Genomic DNA, 12,044 nt, shown 5'->3' with positions numbered 1-12,044 from the left:
AGAACAGAGATGAGCAGCTCCAGTGGGAAGAGTCGGAGCAAGGCTTAAGCCACACTGTAACCCATGTCAGAGAGACCAGCAGACAGTTTAGTTTGGACACAGAAGAATTATCTGAACTTGAGGGGAAGGTCTGGAATTCATTTGCATTCACCTGGCAGATATATGAACAAATTCACCCATGAATAAGAGGCAGAAGAAACAAAATATGCAGAAGGAAGAGAGAGAAAACTACCAAGGAATTGAATTCTCCAAGGCTTAGAGGAGAGCTAGGGAGGCCACATTTAATAGCAGTCAGAGGATAAATTAAAAAGCTGAGAAGAGACAAAACAAAAGAATGACAAATTTCTAGATCTCAGGAGAATATGCAATTGCCAAAGAAACTTGCTGGATGATGTCAAGGTGATTGCCAGTAAAACGAGTAGAGAAAGTGCAGGTTCAGAGACGCATTCATGAAAATCTTCCCAAGGGCTGGACAGGAGCCATCCAGAAGCTTCGGCAACATCTGGCAGCTGGGCAGAAGGCAAAGATGCCCTGGCAGCATTTGCACAGCACAGCTCCTGAAAAGGTCAAAATTTGCAGCTGTCTGTTACTAAAGCAGCTTTCTGTAGAAGTTGTTCCATATGTATGGATGCCTCAAGGCATCGTCAGGGGATGGAAAAGGGAAGGTTGCATCTACAACGAGAAAATCCATTTAAAGTAAAACATCAGTTAACAGCTCAGGAGAGTAATACATTTCAAGAATAATCTGTCTGTACACTTTTGCAGCCATTCTCTTTTCCGTTTAAATGCAAAATCTATTAGGTTGCTCTTATTTTTAAATACAATGCATAGAACATCACACATACGTTGGTGAAACAGGTATTAATGTGGAAACCCCAGTAAAAGCAATTCAGGACTTATGGCATTAGTTTAAAATACAACAGCATCTTTAAATTTTAAGAGCTATGCCATATAAAATTGGGAAAAGGACAAATATAATTCAAATACTTACCCCCTCCATAATTTTAAGTTTTAAGTTGTGTTCTTTAAGGTTTTGATGTTTGTTTTGTTTTTTTTTTTTAAAGCATAGGGCTTTTATATCTCAAGTGTATGCCAAGTAGAGATGTAAATAATATATAGAAAAAATTGGATATTAAATCATGGCAGGTTAAATTAGTAAGTCATCACAGTGGCAAGACCAAAACCACCAGACTTGGCTCTGCCATCGCTCAGAATTAACACTGACCACTTGCCTCAGTAGGAAGAAAGTGTGAAGGCCAACTGGGCATGGTACAAGTGTCACCCACAAGACACGTGGAGTGACTCTATATATACAGCTCTGCTGTATACAAGCTCTTATATGTAGCTCCACAAACACAATAGAAGCATTCCCATCTAGTCACAAGTACTATATTTCTCCACGTGATAAATCTAAGTCTTAGACTTCATAGGAAACAAAAAATACTATTTCTTTTGAAGTTCTACTGGATAGCACGAATATCTACAGTATGCAAATGAGCATCACCTGCCACATCCTCAGCAGGCTGAAAAATATTTTTGCTTATATCTAGGTAATATAAATACAAATAGTTGTATGTTAAATTGATAAAGTGAAAAATCACCTTTACACATGCAAATGTCAGGTAACTGATTATGTTCAGGTCACCAACTGTAAGCAAAAGGCCCCTGCAGAAAGATTTATTCTGTGGGGCTGGGGATAAATACCACTGCCTCAGCAGTATAGCAGCTCCAATGGAAGATGTGTTTTCATCCCCAGCAGGTGCTATTGCAGTCTGGGAATAGTTCTGTGTAGGCATCTTCCATTTGGGAATTATTCCTTTTGCACTCGCCAATGGATGGTGTAAATGACTGGTTCATTTTCTGCACACCACACCTTTTGTTTAATGGAAATCAAAATGTGCAAGCATTTTATCTGTGTTATTTTTTCCAAATGTGTTAGTGACAATTATAGACTTAAACAGTTCCCAGTTAGTGGTTATAAGCTCCTGTTCAGTGTGCTGCGGTTACTTATTCTTTTTATCAAATCTGTGTATCAAAATGAACGCCTTGGGCTCTATTATTAAAGACTGTCACATTGCTAGGCCAGCGGAGAGGGAGAGTTTGGAACAATTGTGTCTTTACTACTTTATGAACCCACATTTACAGAGGCAAATTTGTTACATGAGAAGCCCATGGAGCCTCAACAATTTTTCTCTTGTTATTTCTTTGCCTTCATCTTTTCTTCTTCCTGCAGAACAAGCAGTGAAAGAAGGAACAACTGTTTTTTGGTAGGTCTGTTGCAAGCCAAGTACAAGGAACACAGGAAAGGAAACATTGCACCTAAGATGTGGGAGTTGCTTTTGTCCAGAATCGTTGACATAACATGATTAAGTTATTATATAAGGCTTGAAATTCTTCCAAGCAAAATATTTTGAAATTGCACAGAAAGTGCCAGGCACTTCTCATTAGATTAAAGCGTCAGTGTTAAACTCCAGGCACTCCTCTTACAGAGCCTCAAATACACTTACTAATTGCCATTGAGCTTTTGCAAAAACCAGAAGACAGCCAGTATTAACACTGTGGAACACAGAAAGACAAACTAGGGTGTGTTATTTTCCCTTTGCTCAGACATACTGACTATCTCTCACATGCACAGAGATGTCATTGCTGCTAAATACAACCATCCAACACGACAACAGTTTTCCCTTATACATTAAAATACAATTTTACAACTCAGTTTGGAGCAGGGGCCACTGATAGGAAAAAAACACCAACAAGCAAGGCAAGAATAATACCTTGTCTGGCAACAAGAATAAAGTTCTTTTCCATACTAGTATTCTCGTTTGAGGAATTTTTCTTCTCTTTCGAGCATCTGGGAAGGATTTTTTGTTGGCTTTGGCAGTGTTTTGTTTTGGGTACATACACCCTTAACACAAACACCACAAATTCAAAGGAGGACCCACCTACAAAAGCAGTTACTTTTTGTTTCCACCATGATTTCAAAGGCAAGTGACAGAGGTAGGGAAGTGGAAGCCCCCAGGCAAAGTGCTGATGCTTGGAAAGGGAGGCAACACCAGAGCAGCACTCAGTAGGAACAGCTAAGAGTAGATGTTCTTACTTTCCGGTGATGATAGAAATCAACCAAAATGACATTGTGGTGCAAAGGAGATCTCTTGGTTTATAAAATGAAGAGGGAAGTCACAGATGGCTGCCTGCAGCAAAGGGCAGATGCTCCTCTAGAGGAGATGAGGGCAGAGCACATTCCCTTCACACTCACTGCTGATCAAGGAGAGAGCTGGAGCCTCAGGGTTTTGCAGAGTTTGGGTAGCAGGTGGGGCAATGAACCCCTCTCCCATCCCTCTCCAGCCTCCTAAGTATCCCCCCAGGCCACAGCCCCTTTGCCCCTAGCCTTTCTCTCCTTCACAGTTCATATTCCTTTCTTAACTCTTTTCCACCCCAAGAGACTCGCCCCACCCCATAATCAGTGCTTTTCTCTCTTCCCCACTGCCACATCTTTCCCCTGCACAACTGTGAGCCTTCTCCCTCCCCATCACAGGGTCTGCAGGAGTCCGGATCTGGTCTTGCAAGACACCTTCCTGCCTTGACTACTTACTATGTAAGTGAGGTGCTGGACTGAATTTAATGTCACTGAAAGTCTCTTGGGCTGCCAAACCCTTTTTTTTGGCCCTTGTGCCAAATATGCATTTTGTTCTGTGTCTCAGACACTGATGTGGAAAGGTCTCTTGCTGTTATGTGTGGGCAAAAAGCATGGCTAACTCACAAGGAAAATGCACAAGCTAAAGTGGAAGTGCTGCGATAGTATTTTAAAAATATACATGTCACTTCTCCCTGATATTTCATCATGCACATTCAGAGCGAAGTCCATCAATATTCCATTGTCATAATTAAATACCTGTGCTGTAGCTGGCAGTGATGTTTCCCCTTCCCCAGTAGTGGAGACAAGACATTGCTAGTGTAGCTGCTGCAATTACTTTCTTTAGCTCATCAGTCCACAGCAATTCTAATTTAACTAAACCCATGGAAGGTGGAGACTCCTGGCTCTGCTGAGCACAGCCCTATATCTAAACACAAAATTCGAACTCAAGTAGCTGTACCAGCGCAAGATTTCTCATACTGTCTCGAACATATATTCTTCCCACCCACACCCAGAGGAAATAATAGAAAGAGCTCAGCTGGATCTGTCTCTCCATCCTTTCTCATGAATTGAGGTCTGGGGTAGAAGTGAAGATTCAGGTTTAGGGCTGAGCGTTCGCGATCCTGCTGTCAGCTGGTGATGACAAATGCCAGCTCATCCACATTCACGCTTGCACCAAACACAGCTCAAAGGAGTCATTTGTACAAGAAGAATGAGAAGCTGTGAGTGATCACAGTTATATATTGGATAAACGCTGCCCCTTTCTCTCTCTCTTTTTTTTTTTTTTGATGGAATTAAGCCTTTCCTTGGTGTGACCAGCTGCAGAGAGGCTGGAGAGGAAAACATGAGCTGCAGGAGAGAAGACTTGTGAAGAAGCTGCCAGTGTCTATGTATGTGTATGGACTGTCAATGCAATCTCTCTAAATTATTTAAATAGTTACAAGCTAGAGAGGTATTTTGCTTTGTCTTTTCCATCAGGAAGGGATGACGTGGGTAACTGCCACTTGCTTAGTCCCAATGTCACTTCACAGCCTGAAATAATATGGCTTTTTTTCGTTAGAGCAAGTGACTTCAACAATACCTATAGCTCATCCTCCACCACCCACTCCCCAATGTCAAAGTCTGAGACAGATTTAGCAAGCAAGCCTCTTCACCTTCTCTGTAAGTCAAATGGCATACACAAACACATTTTCTCACACTTGTTTTTTCAAATCTCTTATGACTGGTTGTATACCATATTGGTATACCATTGGATGACTATCAGTTAGTAGATCTGTGTTGGGAGGACATTTTATTTTATGCTATTTTTTAATATCTCCAGTTGTACTGGAGCAGGGCTGGAATCTGACATTCATACTGATACCAAAATAACTTCCTGTTCAAATATTCTGCCACCAATTGCCCCCATGTTAAGTGTGGAAGCCCATTTTGCTGGACTACACAAGCGATGAAGCAGCCTGCGAGGTCAGCGAGCAGGCAGAGGACCCACACCGTGGGGCAGACTGGGAGGGAGAGGCAGGACATCTGAGGGACCTGGAGATGTGAATGAAATCATTTAGGTCAGGGATTCAGAAGGTAGAGTGACTGGCTTAGAGCAAAAGGGCAGAGAAGATGAGCTTAGCAGCTGTCTTGGCCATGTGGAGGATGGTGACTTGGGAAAAAAGACTGTCAGACAATCTGGGTGACAGAGCACGGGTACTAGGCAGCTAGCTGTTATCCTCTTCTTTCAATACACACCTGTTTCACTTTAAAGCCCTGTTTCCTCTTATTGTATGCTGTATTAAAGCTCAAGACTAAAAGAAAGGCTCAAATTTGGGGGTTTTCAAATGCTTTGCTGGCAGGTGTGGCCCACTGGTACTGTTAGCAGCCCTGGTGGGCTCTGAGGATGCAACATCAAAGCAGGTCCTGCAGTGCTAACATTCCTCATCAGCCTGGTTGTTAAATGAATACTGATGAATGGAGGCTGAAGTCTGAAAAATCTGAACTGCAACAGTTTTAAATGAATAAAGCTGTTGCCTTGTTTTGTGGGTTCTCTCTTTTCTCTTAAATTATAGGCTCACAGAGGATGTATAGGGACATAAAGACTTATGAAATCCACTCCAATGGTTGCACACATGTGTGACCTATCTAGCACCTGCAGATCTGTTTAATGCCAAGAACTATATCAGTTAATTCAAGCCAAAGCTCACAAGGAGTCACGTAATGAGACTGTTCAGATTATTGTTGTGATTAGTCCATTCCCTTCCCCCTTCTCACTTAGGAAGTTCATTTAGGCAAGCAACCATTTGAAGAATATGCAAACACTGATTGCTAGATTGTTTTGAATCTGGCAAAAAGCCAGGCTTCTGTGATGTTGGCTACTACAGGCAGTGTGAAGTTAAATATGCATGACCTCAAATAATGCTGATCTATGAGCTCACAGGCCTTCTGCACCTGTAAAAATCCAAGCCTACCAACTATCAGAGTCTCTGTTCCGTATGCAAAGTGTCTCTAGCGTTCTACTTGGATCACTTTCTGTTTCAGTGCTCAGTGATCATGTAAACTCAACACATGTTCATTATCTGTCTCTGCTTTGGTAAGGTCTCGAATAAAAAAGTCCTTTATTTATCCACGGTAAATCCAATGCTTTGTTCCTGACGCATACATATTTCATATGGGAAGGAGGGGAAGATTTCGTACTGACAGCTCTGCAGTTATGTTAAAATAGCATGAATCTGATGCTATCAAGATGTGGGGAATAAAATCCAATGGTTAGTATAAACAATGTGATTAACAGTAAGGCATTAATAATGCGTTATTAAGATTAGGGTACCACTAGGCAGTTGGCTGAGGGCATTGTAAATAATCAGGAGTCACAAAATAGTCAACTATAGCTCAAGGTTATACATCAGAATCTAAGTAGAATAGAAATTATAAATCCAATGCAATCACCTAGTCTCAATTTACAAATATTTGTATGGTATATAGGATTGACAATATCTGTATTCATTAAAGAGATTCTGCAATGTTAGACTACCCATAAAGGGCCAAATTCTGATCTCATGTGTATTAGAGGAACTCGGTGCAATAGTTTTCAATTAAAAACGGAACTTCTAGGATAAGAAAAAAAAAATGTCCCCAGGTAATCACAAACGTATGCTTTTACAACAGAAAGGACTGCAAAGAGGGTTGACTTTTCATATTGAGCCTCGGGATTTGCTTTCAGCCGAGTTTTTTCCCCTGCCTGGTTTCTGTACAGTAGCAGTGGCAGCAGGGGCTCCTCCTCACCCAAGGAGAAGTTGCTGAGGGGCAGCGCAGTGGTTGTTCTTCCCTGCACCCGGCAGCGTGACCCCCTGGGACCATGGGCCACCTGTGGTGTTTACAAGGCTGTGTGGAGGCTGCGCTGGGCCACCCAGCCAGCAACCGGGCCTGGAGAAACATTGTGGGCCCTGTACTGAGACCGCAATACCAACTGTAATGTAAGATACAATGTTTGAGGGTTGCAACTGGCCTTCTGTGTTCAATTTGTGGGTTTTTGTCTGGTGGCTCGCAGCCAGGCTGTGACTAATCACTGGTGAGTGATCCCAGGCCTATGGAATCAGTACCCTCCATCTAGCAGGAATTTTTATTAATAAGTGCCACAGTGCATGACCCCACACTTCAGATTGGAGGAGGAGGATGACATGGCCAATGCTCTTACTCCAATTACATCCTCACTGCTGTGGTGTTGGCATTTGCTACCCACTTCGCAATTGCTGTGGGAACAGGTCTACGGCTGCACAAGCATCATGTTACCTTTTCCAAAGGTGTGGCATATTTTTTGTCTTAAATTGTGGAGTAGAATTAACAAAGCTCCTATAAGTGTAAAAAGTATCGCTTCTTTATTTGCATGCCATAGCACATTACTGTTATGCATTCAGCTTTGGATTTGTAATATTTTTGAGAACCAAAAATGAAGGAAGACTGGTAAGTTTAAGCTGATTGAGTGTCCTTCCGTTTTGAAACAATGATTACAGCACAGAAAAATCCATTAATACCTATTTATGATCTATTTTTAAAGTAATTCCAAGCAATTACTATTCATATGACTCAAGCACCTAGGCTGAATTCTAGCCAGGCAATAAAAGGAGATTTTTGTCATGTCAGAGAGACTCTTGAGCAGACTTGGAGTAAAATACAAATCAACTGTTAGCATGATAAAGCCATGCACAAAGTTTCCGGAGCTCTTGACAACTCAGGAAGCATTCAGAGTAGAAAATCAGACATAAACCAGCATGTTGGTGCAGCACTGCTGGCTCCACAATGTCTGGGGTTCCCTGCAGGTACAGTGCACCTAAAGGCTGGAAAGGACTCATCAGTCTCCATTCCCTTCTTTACTCTCAGCAATGAAGCATGAGGTGGTAGATGCCCCATCCCTGGAGACATTCCAGGCCAGGCTGGACAGAGTTCTGAGCAGCCTGATCTACTTGAAGATGACCCTGCTCATTGCAGGGGGTTGGACTAGTTGAACTTTGAAGGTCCCTTCCAACCCAAACCATTCTGCGATGCTATGTGAGAAATGCTGATGCAAAGTTTCCTGCAGCGACACCAGACAAAGAGAGATGGACAGGTGCATACGCTGGTGAATACATGTTCACAAAATCCCTTGCTCTCACACACTCAGGATCTTCCTTTCCCTTCTTCCCTTGTGAACTTTAAATGAGCTGAAGCCTCTATTTTTTTGTCTCTAGCTTCTCCTTTCCTGTTTCAGGCTACTCCAGGGACTGGTGCTGCAGGGCAGAGCAGTCCAGAGGGAGGCTGGGCAAGGCAGCTGCAGACACTCAGTAACCTCTGCCAGATAAACCCTTCAACATCACACACGTGCGTTGCTCCAGATTAATTCTAGAGTGATTAACCAGTTCAAGAAGGCAGTGGGGGACTGATTTTGTGTCCAAATGAGTGCAAGGAATATCAGGATATCTCAGCTAGCTTCTTGAGCAGCACCTGGGGGCCAGACAAGATATCTGAGGGTGCTTAATGGCACCTATGCTTAGACACCTTGGAAGGAATTGTAGGTCAATCACCTCGCAAGGGAAAGAAGTCCTCATCACAGCAAAAAATTATGCCCTTGAGTCAAGATTTACACTTCAGAAAACTCATTTTAGGTGAAGAAAGCAAAAAGGAAACAGGCAAGGAAATGAAATGAACAACCCTACTTTCATAAAGCATTTTTTCTTTAATTTGAAAACATTATACAGGCATTACATTGCCACAGCCAGTCCATATAGGAGCATGCAAATATCAAAATGGAGAAAGGTTTGTTCAGCTTTTTGATGCAAGATTTGGGGTTGGGATTTTGTTTGCTTGGTTTTGGTTTTGGTTCATATTTCCATCTGCGGTGTCAAGATTAGTGTGCTTTATTATGGCATTTAACAATAAAATCCTACCCATGGGGTAAAATTTATAGTCGTAGCTAGCGCAGGAATACTAAATGGTTTTAAAAAAAGGAAAGAAAACGATACTACACGCTTGTCAAAATGTTAATAGCACAAGTTAGCAATCTCTACACTATACATTGAAACTTCTTCTTATGACACAGTGGTGCAAAATTTTCAATTGCTTGGTCTATCAGTGTGTGTTTTGAAAGTTTATAGCTGGAGCAAAGACAAGGTCTGTCTCCCAGTGAAGGTTTTCATCCAGCAGCAGCAAATTACATCGGTCTTGCCAAGGGCTGCTCAGGGCCAGCAGTATAACCGAGTTCCAGCTTGTTCAGGCAAGGAGCTGTACGGAGAGTAGCTGCCAGTGAGAGAGCTGAACCTTTGCTGGTGCATACTGAGGTCTCGAACTGCAGAAAACAAGCAGGTAGAAGTAACATTTTCCTCTACCAGATGTCAGTTTTTCAGTCAACACAGTTCCTTGTAAAGCTATACTGCTGTTTTCCTCAGCCAGGTTATCCGCCTTGTTTAACGGGAGACGCAGAGGGTGAAGCAGCCCCACTTTGCACATCAAACTCCTCCCTGCTGTGCTGCGAGTAACGCGGGGTGGTGTCTGGGTGCAGAGGGCACACCGGCACGTTCACAATTTATTTCCGTACAACAGAGCCTTTTAAAATAGCCTACAAAAACTGCTTCAGACGGCACCTCTCAGCCACTCATGGATCGCAAATCTTCGTATGCAAAAAACTCCCAGCCCGGGGACCCGGCCGGGAAGATGACTCCTGCCCAGCTGTTTCTGAGAAGACTCTAACAAACATCTACAAATTAGTGTCAGAAAAATGAGGAGGGGGAGGCGGAAGGACTACAAACATTTGGCTTAAAAATAAATACTAATAATGAAATTAACCAAAACAATTATGCAAAAGGAAGGAATTGTAAACTTGAAACAAACACACACGCACGCAATCCTCAAAGGTCTCAAGACCAAGACGGGGACTAATGCTCAGAGAAAGGTATTTAATTGGTACAAAAGGTAGCAAAAAAGATTGAGATGACAGGTGCCCACCAGTGTGCCTCTGGGTACCTGAGGGAGCCGTGGTGGTTGTAACCAGAGCCCCTGCTCCTGGGGAAGGTATGAAAACCACCTCAAGTTGAAGCCCTCCCAGAGTTTGAGCTGAGGATGCTTGCTGGCCACTGCATGAGAGCTCCACCTGACCATGTGCTTCCCACCTGGACTTCCACCCCACAGACCTTACCTTGAGGTATCAGGTATCTTTCTGGTGTGGTTTTTCATTGTTTTTTCTTTGATTCAGACTTTTCTTAATATCCCCTGAATATGGACTCTGTTTCTCTGTGGGAATCCTTTTTTTTTTTTTAATCCTCAGTGGTTTAAGAGAAAAAAGCTTGGAAATGTGTGTGCTAAAAAGATTAAATAAACAGAAGGCAGGGGAAAAAAGATCATACATCTGTTATGAGTTTAAAACCAAGGCATCTTAAGCAAAGCTTTTGGGCTGATTTTGGGCATGGTTTGGCAATATTGCAGACCCTTTCCTCAGCTGCAGCAGGATCGTGGCAGACAGCCTGAACACACTGGGACAGAAATCACCTCTTCTCGTCCTCCACAGCAAGAATAAGATACAACATACTTCTGCTGCTCAATAGCGTTTTGGCATTTGCCACTTCACGGATATTATGCATACATACTTCTCCCAGTCTGCTTCAGGGAAGTCCCTTCTATATTAAAGCAGAACACGACTATAAAAGATGAATGTTACCTCAGCAGAAATTCATCCTGCTTGGTTGAACTGTGTGGCCTTTCTAATCTCCGGAGTACAGATTGATTTTTATTTTTTTCTTTTTAAAATAGAAATAGGTAAGTTGTATTTTTCAAACATGAAGCCCTAGATTTTCACTTGATACAGGCTTCTCCAGCAGAATAACATTCAAATCAAATTCATCTTCTATGCCCACAAGCAAAATATTCATCAACGCTGCTGTAAACTCCATTTTCAAATACAATGAATGTATACATGGTTTAACATCGCTATTGTGTACTTCTTAATCTTCTTCCTTCTGAAGATTCTGAAGCATTTTAAAATAACTTGGTCCCATAGCACCCCTGTGAGGTAGGTAAAATATCATTATTCCTGCACATACGGATCAGGAAACTCAGCCACACAGAAGGTAAGTCATGCCCAAGATCATGAAGAGATACAGCAGGTCTGTGAATAAAACCAAGCTTTCCTTGATCCCTCTCCTATCTGTTAGACATAAGACCATCTCCCCTTCCTTAATTTTAAATTAAAAATAGATGATGGATGTTGAAATAATCATTTCCTTTTCTTGTGCCCTCATAAGAGCAAACGTACAGGCAGAGGTGGATTTTCATGGTGGTGACTAAGATTTCTCCCATTCTCATAAGGCTCCTGGAGCAGAAGCACAGTTGTGGAGCACACCCTTACTATTTTCATATGTTTCCAGGAATGTAAGGAAACTGCTGAATTCTTCTGCTAGTTTTGTAATTAATGAAAAATAATTGGCAGCACCCTGCTGGTGTGAATGCCTTTGCACTAATGCAGCTACACCAGCAGATGGTCCAGTCTTTCTGCTCATGAATTCCTCACTTAATCTTCCTGATTTTTACAATTTGTGGATTTTGGTGAAAACCCAACACATTTCTAAGTAGCTATTGCTAGAATAACGAACCACAGGAGACTAAGCAAACTGGAACAGCAGAAGGCGCCCTCGATGCACTGAGTGTCCAAAATAAGTGCCCTGATCCACATGATGTGTCATCTTACCACAGAGAGGTACAATACACAGGAAACTAGAAAATGTGTTTTTTCTTTTTACAGATTAAAATTTAAAAAGTAAGAAATCTGTGTTAGTCACGACTACAGAGGAACTAAGTCCCTGTCACCTAATGCAGAACCTCAGCTGCTAGGAAATCTGCCACGGATCATAGAGAGGTCAATGCTTGAGTACTTCACTTCTGCAAATATAGAAAGGCTAAAATG

Source organism: Nesoenas mayeri (assembly GCF_963082525.1).
Source record: "Nesoenas mayeri genome assembly, chromosome: 3".
Taxonomy (NCBI): domain Eukaryota; kingdom Metazoa; phylum Chordata; class Aves; order Columbiformes; family Columbidae; genus Nesoenas; species Nesoenas mayeri.
The sequence above is the reverse complement of the archived record's forward strand: the minus strand, read 5'-3'. Positions refer to the sequence as shown.